The sequence below is a fragment of the Miscanthus floridulus genome, chromosome 6 (assembly GCF_019320115.1).
Source record: "Miscanthus floridulus cultivar M001 chromosome 6, ASM1932011v1, whole genome shotgun sequence".
Taxonomy (NCBI): domain Eukaryota; kingdom Viridiplantae; phylum Streptophyta; class Magnoliopsida; order Poales; family Poaceae; genus Miscanthus; species Miscanthus floridulus.
The window spans coordinates 26,565,482-26,577,902 of record NC_089585.1 but is presented as its reverse complement, the minus strand read 5'-3'; the positions used below and the strand labels follow the sequence as shown (position 1 = coordinate 26,577,902).

At 45.6% G+C, this 12,421-nt stretch overlaps 1 pseudogene; it reads left to right on the top strand.

The window, feature by feature from the left end:
- The first annotated feature begins 2,100 nt into the window (after positions 1–2,100).
- Positions 2,101–12,421, top strand: part of LOC136457920 (NAC domain-containing protein 20-like) — a 33,132-nt pseudogene continuing 22,811 nt past the window's right edge.

Genomic DNA, 12,421 nt, shown 5'->3' with positions numbered 1-12,421 from the left:
CCTTTGGGAAAAAAGGGGGAGGAATCCATGCCTTCGCAGCTCAATTATGTATTATTGTGGCTCAATCGCATCTTAGTTCTAAAGCAAGCATATTTTGTGTATTTAATTCACAGAGAAATCACAACTCATCATGATGGTGTTATGTATATAATGCCTGAACACGGTATATATAATGCAGGATGCCAAATCCACAAGGAATCCTCCAACCTATTCATGTTCTTTGTCCCTTGTCGACTAGATCAGCATCGATCTTTCAAAGTTTCAATGTCGAATGGTCTCGTCGCTACGAGCCATGCACATTGGAAAGTAAATTTGTTACACATATATTCGAAGGGTACAATTCCATATCAGTCATGCATGGAGCTTGTTTGGTTTCTGCAGCGGTGTAGCTTGTTTCATACACTACTTCGGGAATATATGCATGCAGGAGTGAAGATATAAATATATGCATTGCATATAGCATCTGGCAGCTTCTTTTCATCGATTGGACACCCTTGTTTTTTTTATCTTCATTATGTGCACCACAGCATTAGTACTGTGTGTGTACGAAATCAATATATTTATACCCTGTTCGGATCCATTAGCTGCTAATAGTTTCTAGCTAATAGACTATAATTAATTAGCTGCTATTAGCTAGTTTTATTCAATTATCGAAATAGTTGTTAGTTTGGTATTCTAATAGTTTCTAGCTAATAGGCTATAATTAATTAGCTGCTATTAGCTAGTTTTATTCAATTATCGAAATAGTTGTTAGTTTGGTATCCAGCTAATAATTAGCTAAACTGTTAGCTAGACCTATTTAGATCCAAAGAGCTAACTATTAGCAGCTAATTAACTATTATCTCCTTCGACACAAGATGACAAACTTAAGGAGTGAAACAACGTACATACCTCCTATTAGGTAATGTGAGTACCATAGCATTGTGTAGTTATCCGTGCAGGCTCTTAGTTGAAGATGACAATGAAAGTGTGCCGAACTAGAGTTTTCATGGTGTCGGGGTATCCTAAGTGGCTGTGCTATCTTTGACCAGACAAGTGGATTCTACTCATATGTGTGATGAAAACGCAGACTACGGCAGACCAGGCGTCGGCTAATTCTTATAAAAATAATCGTTTTGAGCTGAGCGATTTTCTTCTCTCAATAGATTTATCAATAGACTTGTTGTGCTTGTTAGATACTACTATATATATGATAAATTTTGGCTAAATTATTGGTAAAGCGCACCCAAGGACAAAGCACACGTTGCCCCCACTTTTGTGGGGGAAAGCACCAGCATGCATGCCATGCAATTTCACCTGGCCTAGACGGCACGTAGGCATGGACTCTACTCATATGTACGCATGCACAATGTATGATGAATTGATATGGATCAAAATGGAGCTTTACTAAATTAATTCCTTTGGAAGTAAGGAATTGAAAAGAAAAATATCCCCGGCCTCCATGCATGCACAAATCAAGCGGCATCGCAACCTGTCCCTTGGCTGCCTTAGTAACAGCCTAACTAGCCATGGTTTCCAGGGCTGGCACGCTCGGATGCACACTTGTCAGTTGAACGCCGATACATGCATGGTTTATGTGTGACAATGGGCACAGGCTATACACATCGTATCGTCCAGCAAATAGATACATCAGTCATCAGGGTGTCTACATACATACACCGCCACATACAACACACCGCATCGGCACAACGCCACGCGTGCACGTGTTTCTCCATATGCACCTAAAACTGATCGAGTAGTGAAGAACACAACGCTCCGGCGCCGCAATGATCAGCACTAGATCACGACGACCTGTCACTAGCTTGCTTGTCCCAGATAGATGCCTACGGCTATAGCAGCCTTCACACCGCATGCGAGGCAACGTGGACCTCACGCTGGCCCGCCTGTCCACAGCCTGCATCATGAAGGGCTTGCAGTATATAGTCACAGCAGCCCTTGGCCACTGACGCACGTGCATCTTGACGCGGGCGGCCGCCAGCCACGCAGCCATGCAGAAGACGCGACGACTGGGCAGGCCTGCATGCATGGGCGGCACGCAGACACATACGTACGATTGTTGGTGCTTCCTGGATCTGATCTTAGTTAAGGAGCAAGAGGATCATGGCGGACCAGCAGCAGCCGCAGGAGATGAACATGGTTCGTGTTGGTGGCCTCAACCTGCCTACAGGGTTTCGCCGCTTCCATCCGAGTGACTATGAGATTGTCAACCACTACCTCACGAACAAGCTGCATAATAGGGACTATGCCTGCACCGCCATCGGGGAGGTCGACCTAAATAAGACTGAGCCATGGGACCACCCGAGTACGTAACAAGCAGCCTTGATCTGTACTGTACATACATATACATCTTGGTTTTGTTTGATCCGTGTTGTGGATGCATGCTGCTATATGCTAGTGATTGAGAAGTGGACTGATATATGGCACTTGATTCGAATGCATGCTGTAGGAGAGGAAAAAATGGGCGACAAAGAGTGGTACTTTTTCTACCAGAAGGACCGCAAGTACCCGACGGGGCTAAGGGCGAACCGGGCTACAGAGGCCGATTATTGGAAGGCGACCGACAAGGACAAGGTGGTCTATAAGCCCGGTGTGAAAGGATTTAGATGTCCAAGAGAGAGTTGAATTAGGTTAATTCTAAATTTTACAATAATTAAACCTACACTTAGCTCATTTCACCACTTGTGTCTAGAATATATTTCTATTGTTTTGCCGTACAAAAGTTTTGCATCCTAGGTTCGAATCCTACTCTAGCATGACAATTCTAGAAATATAAAGACATGAAATGAATTGCACAAATGTAAATGCTCAAAATAAAGAGAGGGAAAGGAATATGACGATGTTTTCCCGAGGTATCAGAGAGTCGTCACTCCCTACTAGTCCTTGTTGGAGCATCTGTACAAGGGTGTAGCTCCCCCTTATCTACGCAAGGATCAAGTGCTCTCTACGGGCTGATTCTTTGACAATCTGTCATGGTGAATCGCCCACAACCACTCACAACATGACTTAGGTCATCCACAAGCTCCGCCGGATGATCACCAAGCTCCCAACCACCACCGAGCCGTCTAGGTGATAGCGATAACTAAAAGTAACAAGCGTAAACTCTTACTTGACCAAGACAAACCTATTGAGAAAGATGGATGCACACTTGCTACTTCCTATGCACTAGTGAGGTACTTAATCTTGGATTATCAACTCTCAATCACCACACTAGGCTCTTGCTCTTCTTTACACTCCAAAGGCGTTTCACAGCTGAACAATTGGGCAATAGACCTCAAATGGACGAGTGGGATATGTATTTATACCCCCCTATTCAAAACATAATGGTTGAGGTCCAACTCAGCAAGTATCGGGATGACCGGATGCTCCGGTCAAGGTGACCAGACGCATCGGTCAGTGTAATACGTCGGCGTGTCAGAAAGAGCCATTTGCTCTGACTGGACTCTGGCCTGCGTCCGGTCAGCACCCACCGGACGCATCCAGTCATCAAAAACCCTCTCTAGAACCTTACTGTTGTTGACCGAACAGCTGGTACCCAGAGTCTGGTCATTTCTTTATTCAACGTCGGGTCCATGGTCAATAGCCTGTCCACGCTGTTACAGATACAGCTAGCGTCGCATCTGGTGAGCACTAGTGTCTAGCGTCCAGTCGCACTCTGACTGCTGCCGCCAATCAAATGAACTGACTGGACTCTCCAAGTTACGTCCGGTCATAACCAAACCAGAGTCCGGTTAGTCATTTGACTCTCCATTTACTTCCAATTCGAAATTCTTTATGAATGAAGTTGACATCTATCGATTTTAGGGCTATTCCTGAGCTACCTAGTGCTAAGTTTGACAAGTGTGCACCACATCTAATCCATTCGACTCACCTAGGTTAAGCTACTAGTCCATACCCCCTTAATAGTACGGCCAAAGGAAAAACAAAGTCCTACACTACTCTAAGTGTCTCTCCAACACCAAATGACATTTAGAACTAGTCCGTCCTTAACCTTGTCGTCCATCCTTTGAAAACCAAAACGATTTCCATCGACAGGGCATGACAACCATGATTGCCCAATCAATTTTCATTACCATGATATAACTCAAATTGTCTTTGCAAAACAAACGTTAGTCATAGTAATCTCGTGTCATCATTAATCACCTAAACCCAACTGGGGGCCTAGATACTTTCCATCTCCCCCTTTTTGGTGATTGTTGACAACACAACCTTGAGTATGTAAAAGAGATGAGTGAGGTTTTCAACATGCTTGGTTCATATAAGCTTTTGACAATAAGAACAAAAGGATTAGTCATGCTTATATGACCCAAGCCAACATGGTGTACTCAAAAGATATGAATTAAGTATGAGTACATGAAGTAAAACTCATTTGAATCGGAGTAAAACACGGTAGCAAAGCTAATGAGCATAACCAAGTGACATGACATATATAAAACAATGTAGAGAGCACACAGGTCACATAAGTCTCACCATCACATATATATAATATAATGCATGAAAGTAAACGTGAATACATGAAGTATCACACACAAAAGACCAAAAGAATCGAGTCCATCTCACACGCTCCCCCTAAATCTAACATACTCGGTCCCTAAGATACTCGGTCCCTCTCCCCTTTGGCGTAAAGCACCAAAACCTAAAGGTCGGATGACGGGATAGGAGTAGTCGAGTCGGGCGCTGAGGTGCGGCGAGAGACCTAGAACTGAGTTGCATCATCCTCTGACCCTGAACTCTGAGGGGTCTGACCCTCTGTAGCTGGAAGTGAAGGTGAAGCGGTCTGGGTTTGGTCAGTATCTGGCGTGGCCTATAACTCTGCAGGTGTCACTGTAGGAAGGGAGCCACATCTACCGCTATCACTATCGCTGAAGCCTCAAGTGTAGGAGTGACTGTCTGAGGTGGCTCGGATGATTCAATAGATGATGGAATCATCTCGGTAGTATTGATAACTAGAGCAGCTGTGGTAGGGACAGAGACTCTGAACACTAGAGGTTTAGGCTGCCCTATTAGCTCACTGAAGGTAGCGCCAAGACTCCTAGAGACTAGGGTGTCCATCACTAACACCAAAGAAGTTTGAGTCAGAGTAAAGCCCGTAACAATAGGAGTAAAGTGCAGACCCTGAGCTATCCTTGGTGAAGCAAACCACTAAGACACCTACTCTATAGGTGAGGCAAACTAAGGAGCTGGCTGTCTCTAACTCGGAAGCCCACTGGGCTGTACAGCCGGAGTCACTAGAGTGGTGGTGGTAGGCTGGCCTATCTAAAATGTAGACTGCTGAGGATCAACCCTAATAGCAGTGAATACATGCTGCATGAAGCCAAGAAACTGTTGCTGAATCATAAGCCGTTGCTGCTGCATGGCCTGCTGCTACCGCTGAAACTCATCCTGTCGTGCCTGAACCTGAGTAAGTGTAGTTGCGATCTCCTATGCCTGGCATGCCTGGTCCTGCCTTATTCGCTCAAGTACAACTAGGAGTGCTGGGTTTGTCTACAGTGGCTATGGTGGAGCTGAGCTAGAGCCACTGGCCTCTCTGTCGTGTGGACGAGGTGCCATCTACGGAATCAGCTAATAGTAATCGTCTGAGCTGTCACTCGAGTCGCTCTCAACCTCATCTTCCTACTATGCATCAAGCTCCTCCTCCTCTATCTCTGTGATGCCCCTGATGATCTCATCCTGCTGAGCTACTATCTCTAGTACCTCTGGGCGATGACTTGGCTAGCGAGGTGTCCTCACATGACTATGATGTAGCATTTGGCTCATACTATAGAAACTCAGTAGTAGCACTTGTCCACTCTACCATTGTCTCTAGGGACTTGTGTGGAACTGCCTTTCAGAGTAAGAAAGTGATCCAATGAGCATAAGGTAGCTGATGGTGACCTCTGAAGCCCTCTGCTAATGTGTCCTCCATCTCTAAAAGCATCACATCCCAAATATCAAAGATAGCCTGAGACACCAGGTAATGCACTAGCCACAACTGAATTTGAGTCAGGCCCTCATGGTAGCCCATCCTTGAAAGCAAAGTCCTCCTCATAATAGCATCAAGGAGCCAAGCTATAGGTGTAAGGTCACATGGTGTCCTGCTCGACCCCTCACCAAACGCCTCTATGAGGCATGGTCTGACAAGATCTGTAGGTGGCACAAATCCACCATGAGGGCATCTTGGAGGCTCTGTCTGTCCACAGCATGCCTCATGAAGACAAATAGGTGACTCTGGAATCCTTAATATCTCTCTGACCCTTAAGCTTTGGAGCCTATAGTCACACCCTCAGAAAGAAAAATGAATAAACATGTGTCTCGAGTCAATCCACAAGGAGGAGTAGAACTCATAGACCCAAGATGGAACATACCGACCAATCTGTCCAAGGAGATTTGACAAGCCTGACAGATAAGTGATGTGAGGACGAATCTGCTTGCCTGCAGATGCAACTAGAGACTCTAAGGAGCAGACCCGCTGAGATCTAAAGGCAACACCGCTATTGAGATATGCACTATAGAAGTCCTCCTATAATACAGTGTAGAAATGCTCTGAGGCATACTCATCCTGCCTCGGTGGAAACCAATCCTCAAACTATACGAACCGTAGCTACTGCACCTATTTGGCCATGGCTACCCTTAGGTCAAGGTGAACAATAGGAGGCGGACCCTGTGGTCTAGGAGGTGGATGAGAGCCCCACCTCTATGTCTAAGGCCTCGGTGACACCTGAGTGCATGTGTGACTAGAGCATCAAAGCTATGGCTGTGCTGCCTGCTCTGCCTCCTCAACCTGCTCTCCCTGCTGAGTGTCCTCTGTATGCTCTACCGACTGTGTCTGCTGCTCAGTCACCCCCTAAGTCTGACTCTCCTCAAAAAAGACATGCCGTCCTCCAAGCATGATGGTCCCGGGTGGACTACCAAGACTAACCTCAACCCTCTTGACGGCGGCCCTCTGAGCCAGTGACAATTGATTACCTATGCGAATGCCACTGGCAAATCCACCTATCTTGGCTAGCTCTACGTCGGCTACCACTGCTGTTGTTCTCTCTGCCTCAACATCATCTCTCTTGCGCTTCTTCTTTGTAGTCTTTTCACCTTTCCTTTTTGCTGAGCAGTCAGGCGAGGCGAAGGCGTTGGATCCTCATTGCTGGGACCACCCCCGACATTCTTGCAACATGCCATCTCTAAAGCTGATAAGAATCTCTGCCACTAATAATAAACAACTGCCAACTGACTCTCGTGAGGCTTGGCCTCAATCCGTACTCATGAGCTTGGCCCCGAGTAAATCTACCACTGTCAACTACCAAGCAACCTCAAGCACACCGACTCACTGCATAGATGGAATAGATGGATATAAATAAGAACATTATGTAACTAGGGATAAGAGAGTAATCCTATTGGAGCAAGCAATTGGGTAAGAGATAGAAGAACATCTTGCTACCTAGAAAAACTCCTATGAAAAGATGAGTATACAGAGCACAATGGGGCACCACGAGGTCATGACAAGCATACAAGGGAAAGGCACTACTGGCCAATGAATTTGTCGAAGTAGCTACTCTGGAGGACAAGCAAGGCTAGGGCGGGAGCGTAGGAGAGAGTGGTGACAACAATGAGCCAGTGCGAAGAAGAAGTCCAATGGCGGTGATGAGCCAAGCACGGGCACGGCGAGCAGTGTCGTGGCACGGTGAGAGGAGATGCAGGCACGGGCATGGTGGCGGAGATGTAGGCATGGGTGTGGTGGCAGAGATGCAGGCGCGGTGAGGGCAAGGTGGCGTGTTGAAATAAATGAGGACCCCATGATAGTTACATAAGAAGTGGATCTAATCCACACGAGTTGAAGCGACCGGACGTGCAGGTGAAAACGACAGTGCATCGGATGCAGAAAACCAGAGTCTGGTCGAGTACAGAGAGGTCCAGAAACACCCAAATGGCAATTGGACACATCCGATGCACTGTGGCCGGACGTAGCTCTGAGTCCAATCCTTTTCTGTTAGCTTCCCCATGTTGACCGAATGCATATTCAACTTCACACCTGGCGCGCACGAAATACTGTTCATATTTCGGTCTTTCTTCGGCAACTATATCTCCTCCTAATGTACTGACAGGACGCTGCAATAGGTGAGTCCGGTCCCTGTGATCGGTCCCTCTTCAACTGTAGATACTCTGTAACACCTCTGGTGTTATGAGCTCATTAGCACCGTGATTTAGGCCTAAGTAAAATTTTCAAAACAAGTTTCTTGGAATTTTTTAATTAAAATGTACTTGATGTGATAAGCGAGTCCTGTGTGACTTAGTTTTGTGGACTTAAATCAATGCCCAAGTTAAATTACTCAGCGTGTAAAGATAGTTAGGAATGACGAACGACACTTCTAGTTAACGGTTTGTTCTGTTAGATTAAGCATGAAAAGAAACTTTTATAAATAAAAGAAAATCCCTTAATAAATAGAATGATATATATATACACACGGGTTTATTTTGAAAAGCATGAACTGACGAGAGAGAGAGCACAACAGCTTCATTTATTTTTCCTGGCATACAACGTACTCGTTGCATGGTAATTATTCACCGTCTCGTTCTCGTTGTGGCTCTGCATTTCTCTACACTGCAAGCCTCTCATCCAATAGCATCTGGACTAGTCCACTATGCTGGGCATCTGAAATTGGTGCACGTGGTTCTACCCCCGCCCATGCCCTGTCCTCTCTCTGCCATGCACCGCTGAGTGACTGCTGCATCTGTTGTCCTATCAAACTGATAACCATGTCGTGCTGCCTCTGCTATCTACCTCGTCTTGTCCCTGTCTGCATGCTTTATCTCTGCGCTGCCCTATGTTCTCATTCGAGTGAAGGCTAAATCCTCCCATTCTTCTCTGCTCTGTCTGCCTCTGTCTTTGATTGCTTTTTCGAGCTGAGCTGCTACCGCCGCTGCTTGCTCATTTCCTTCCCTCTGCTTGCTACGCGCTGAACTATAGTCCCAGTTCTTGCTCCCCTTCCCTACTTGCCTCCTTCTGCTGGCCTCGGGTGAGTCGGCACGTGCCATGCATGCTGCCCTACAGCACTACCAAGGCCACGCCCGCCATCACCCTGCCTCCTTCGCAACCGTGTGCCCACCATCACCGCAGCCTCCTTACTCTCCTCCGCACTCCACTCGTGCTGCCCTGGCTGGTCGGTCGAGCGAGTCGCTGCAAGCCACATGTAGCTACAGTGCTGGCACATCCCCTCCCACTGGGTCATTGAGGAGATTTGCCATCACCCAGAGGATGGTTGCGTGCACTTCCACCTCGCCGCGAGCCTCCTTAGTGCCTCCGTGGCACGCTAAGGTTGCCATGGCTGCGCCCACCGTGCTCTGCCCCTCGTGTGCATGCATAAGCTCCTCAGCCCATGCGGGTCTTATAGCCACAGCGTGCCTGTGCTGCAGCACCGCTCCTCTCTGCTGCCCGAGACTCCAGCGCCACCGGCACGCACGTCGTCGTGCCCCGTGTCGTTCTGCCATCTCCACCTCCGCGGCACCGCCCTAGCCGGATGTGCACCTACTGTCGATGTTGAGGACCCTCGCCCTATAGTGCCTCTATGGCCATGTCGTTGCCCTGCCCTTCATGTGCCCCACGGCCACGCCAGACCTTCGGCTCCATGACACTGTTCCCTTCTGTGCGCCTCCTCCGTGGTCCACGTGTCGTGGCCGTGCCGGTGCTCCGCCGATGCGTGCGTGTGCGCTGAGTCCGCGCATCTCCCCGCGCTGCTCCACCTCCGGTCATAGCCCCACTGCATTGCTGCACCATGTCTGCCGGCCGGACCTCCTCTGCCTCGTGCTCTTCTTCTAGGAAAGGGAGGAAGGTGCCGAGTCTAAGCGATTGCCAAATTAGTTTTGGAAATAAACTTGTAAAATTCGTAGAAAATCATAGAAAAATCATAAAAATGGCAAACTAGTTTTGTTAAGTTTCTAAAATCATGATCTACCTAGTAGTGTATTTTGTTCACATAGACTCGGTGTGTTTTTAGGGTTGCTCTAATTATTTTAAAATGTTTAATATTGTTAAAAGTAGAACTTGTAGGAATTTCCGTGATAAATTGATGATAGTGTTGGCTCTAAAAAATTTACAGTAAATTACTAATATTATTAGCTACTCACTGTAATTTTTGTAGCGCCAGAATAATTAGTTTACTAGAGTAGTTAATGATGCCCTATTTTGATTAAAGATAAAATCGATAGAATGGAATAAAGAGACAACTTGGGTTTGTATAACTAAAATATTTGTTGAGAAATAACACCTTATTCAACAATATGGATATGTAGCCTAATATGGTTGTTGTTAGAACTAGCTCGTTAACTTGAGAGGCGTAAATCATATTTCTACGAGTCACACTTGCAGTTGATTAATTACTCCTTGCATTGCATCGCATTGCATATCATAATAGGGACGTTGATGGGTCACAGAGTCATCGGGAGTCACTAGAGAAATAGTGCTTTTGGAGATCGGTCGCCATGATGGAATGCTAACTTTTGGTTATATCTTACCCAGGCAAGCCCCGGTGCATAACCCCTACTTTTCTGCACTTTAAATTATATTTGTGCATTAAGTTTTAAGGAGTTGAATGAAACCCACTTTATCCTATGGGTCTTACTAGTATGACAGGGTCATGTTGATTGCTATGCTACAGGACTCTGGTAGAAGTCGAGTGATGGCTGTCACTCGTGAAAGATAGGAAATATATTATTGGATTATTATCACTTGGAATATATAAAAATGGCAGAATGGAAAATGGTGACCGGGCAGAGATATGGTTTGGGTATTGGTGGGTGTAAGAGGTTGTGTCGCCGTGGATGTGGGGCATAGCTTGGTTACACTGCTTTCCCTGTCCGTGTCTGTTAAGGACCGGTCGTTGTATAAGACTCAAGGCAAGTGATAGACTTATTATCCCTAGCACATACTTGGGTATGGGCACTTGGAAGACTTGTTGCTCTCTTGTCATGGATTCGGCTCTTTCCAGACCGACTGTCATGGTGGTTTTTGGGTTAGGAGGTCCTTGCACCGTACTGATTCCTGGACTCAGGGGTGGAGGCTTGGAGTCTCAGTTTGGACGGGGACCTAGACACCTAGGATAGCAGGGTGATGGGTTAGTCCTACTTATGCCTTGGGTACAAGCAGGGCGTGTGTTTTTAGGGTACCTAGATGGGGGCATTGATTCACGAATCACCGGGCAATTCAGTATGGCTTGTTTTGGGTCTAGCACCGTAGTAAGAACTAAAGGATAAAAGATGGAAAAAGGAAATCTGATTGCTTACCACCTGCTTAAAAGTAGCACAAGTGTTTACATAGAATGTTTAGTTAATGAACCAATGTGGCTGTTAATAAAAAAATCGAATATAAGGACGCACGCTTAGTAATGCTTCCTGCAGATGCAATGAACCCACAAGCCAGATAGCCTTTCATATCCTTGGAGTCTTTTCTTTCCTCCTATCGGGTAAGTCTTGCTAAGTACAATTGAGTACTCAGGGTTTTATTCCCCCTGTTGCAGGTGACAAGTGGAGACTAGAGCTGACCTTTGTGTGTGGATTCCTTCTGGTGGGCTCAGAGAGGATTTTCTTTATGCTACGATCATAGTCTTTATTTATAACTCTCACCAAATGTTTTTATAAATAGAAGTTTTATAATCTATTGTCATAGTTCATTTATCAATGTTTCATCATGCCACAAATAGATATTTATATTCCGCTATTAATTTAAATTATTCATAACTCTGATAACATGTTCATATTCCGCTATTATAAATAATAAATGTTATACTCTGATGTTACATGTAAAGTGATGTAAGAAATGGTTAAGAATGTTGTAAGCTTTATTCTCTCATTTGTGATCTTGATAGAAAAATATGGATTTTTAGGTTCTCCCCTGGGTGTGCCCAATGGAACCGAGTAATTTGGTGCTCGCCTTCGAGTGCTTAGTGTCTAATGAAAGACGAGCACTCCTGAGAGGCATTAGATTAACTAGTTCTGCCATAGGTAGTATCAGAGCATAAATGAGGAAATAAAGCTTCGAAAACCTTTTCTAAAATAAAATTTGACAACAAATTTTTTTCAAAAGAATAGGATGTTTGCATGTGAAGTTATATAAGTAGCCCTATTACTATGGTTATGTATCTAGGATAGATGGCACTCTGCTAACTTAGGTAGGCTTAATCAAATTTTCTACAGGTACACTGACCCTGAGCATAGTTCGATAGTATTGACTAGCTACAGGGAGAGAACTATGTGCCAAAAATCTGAGAACGATTGCTCTATATGTTGGCAACAGTGAAAGGACGTATAGGACGTACATTCATGCATATCCTGTTTATGCATTGTAGCGCTCGTATTGCTTGTAGATACGCCCTCCATAGGTGTCATGCGTGTTGTATTGTGCACGAATGACTTGTTCCTGCTCCAGAGTTAGGTCTGCACTGTGACTTCTGTGTTTCAT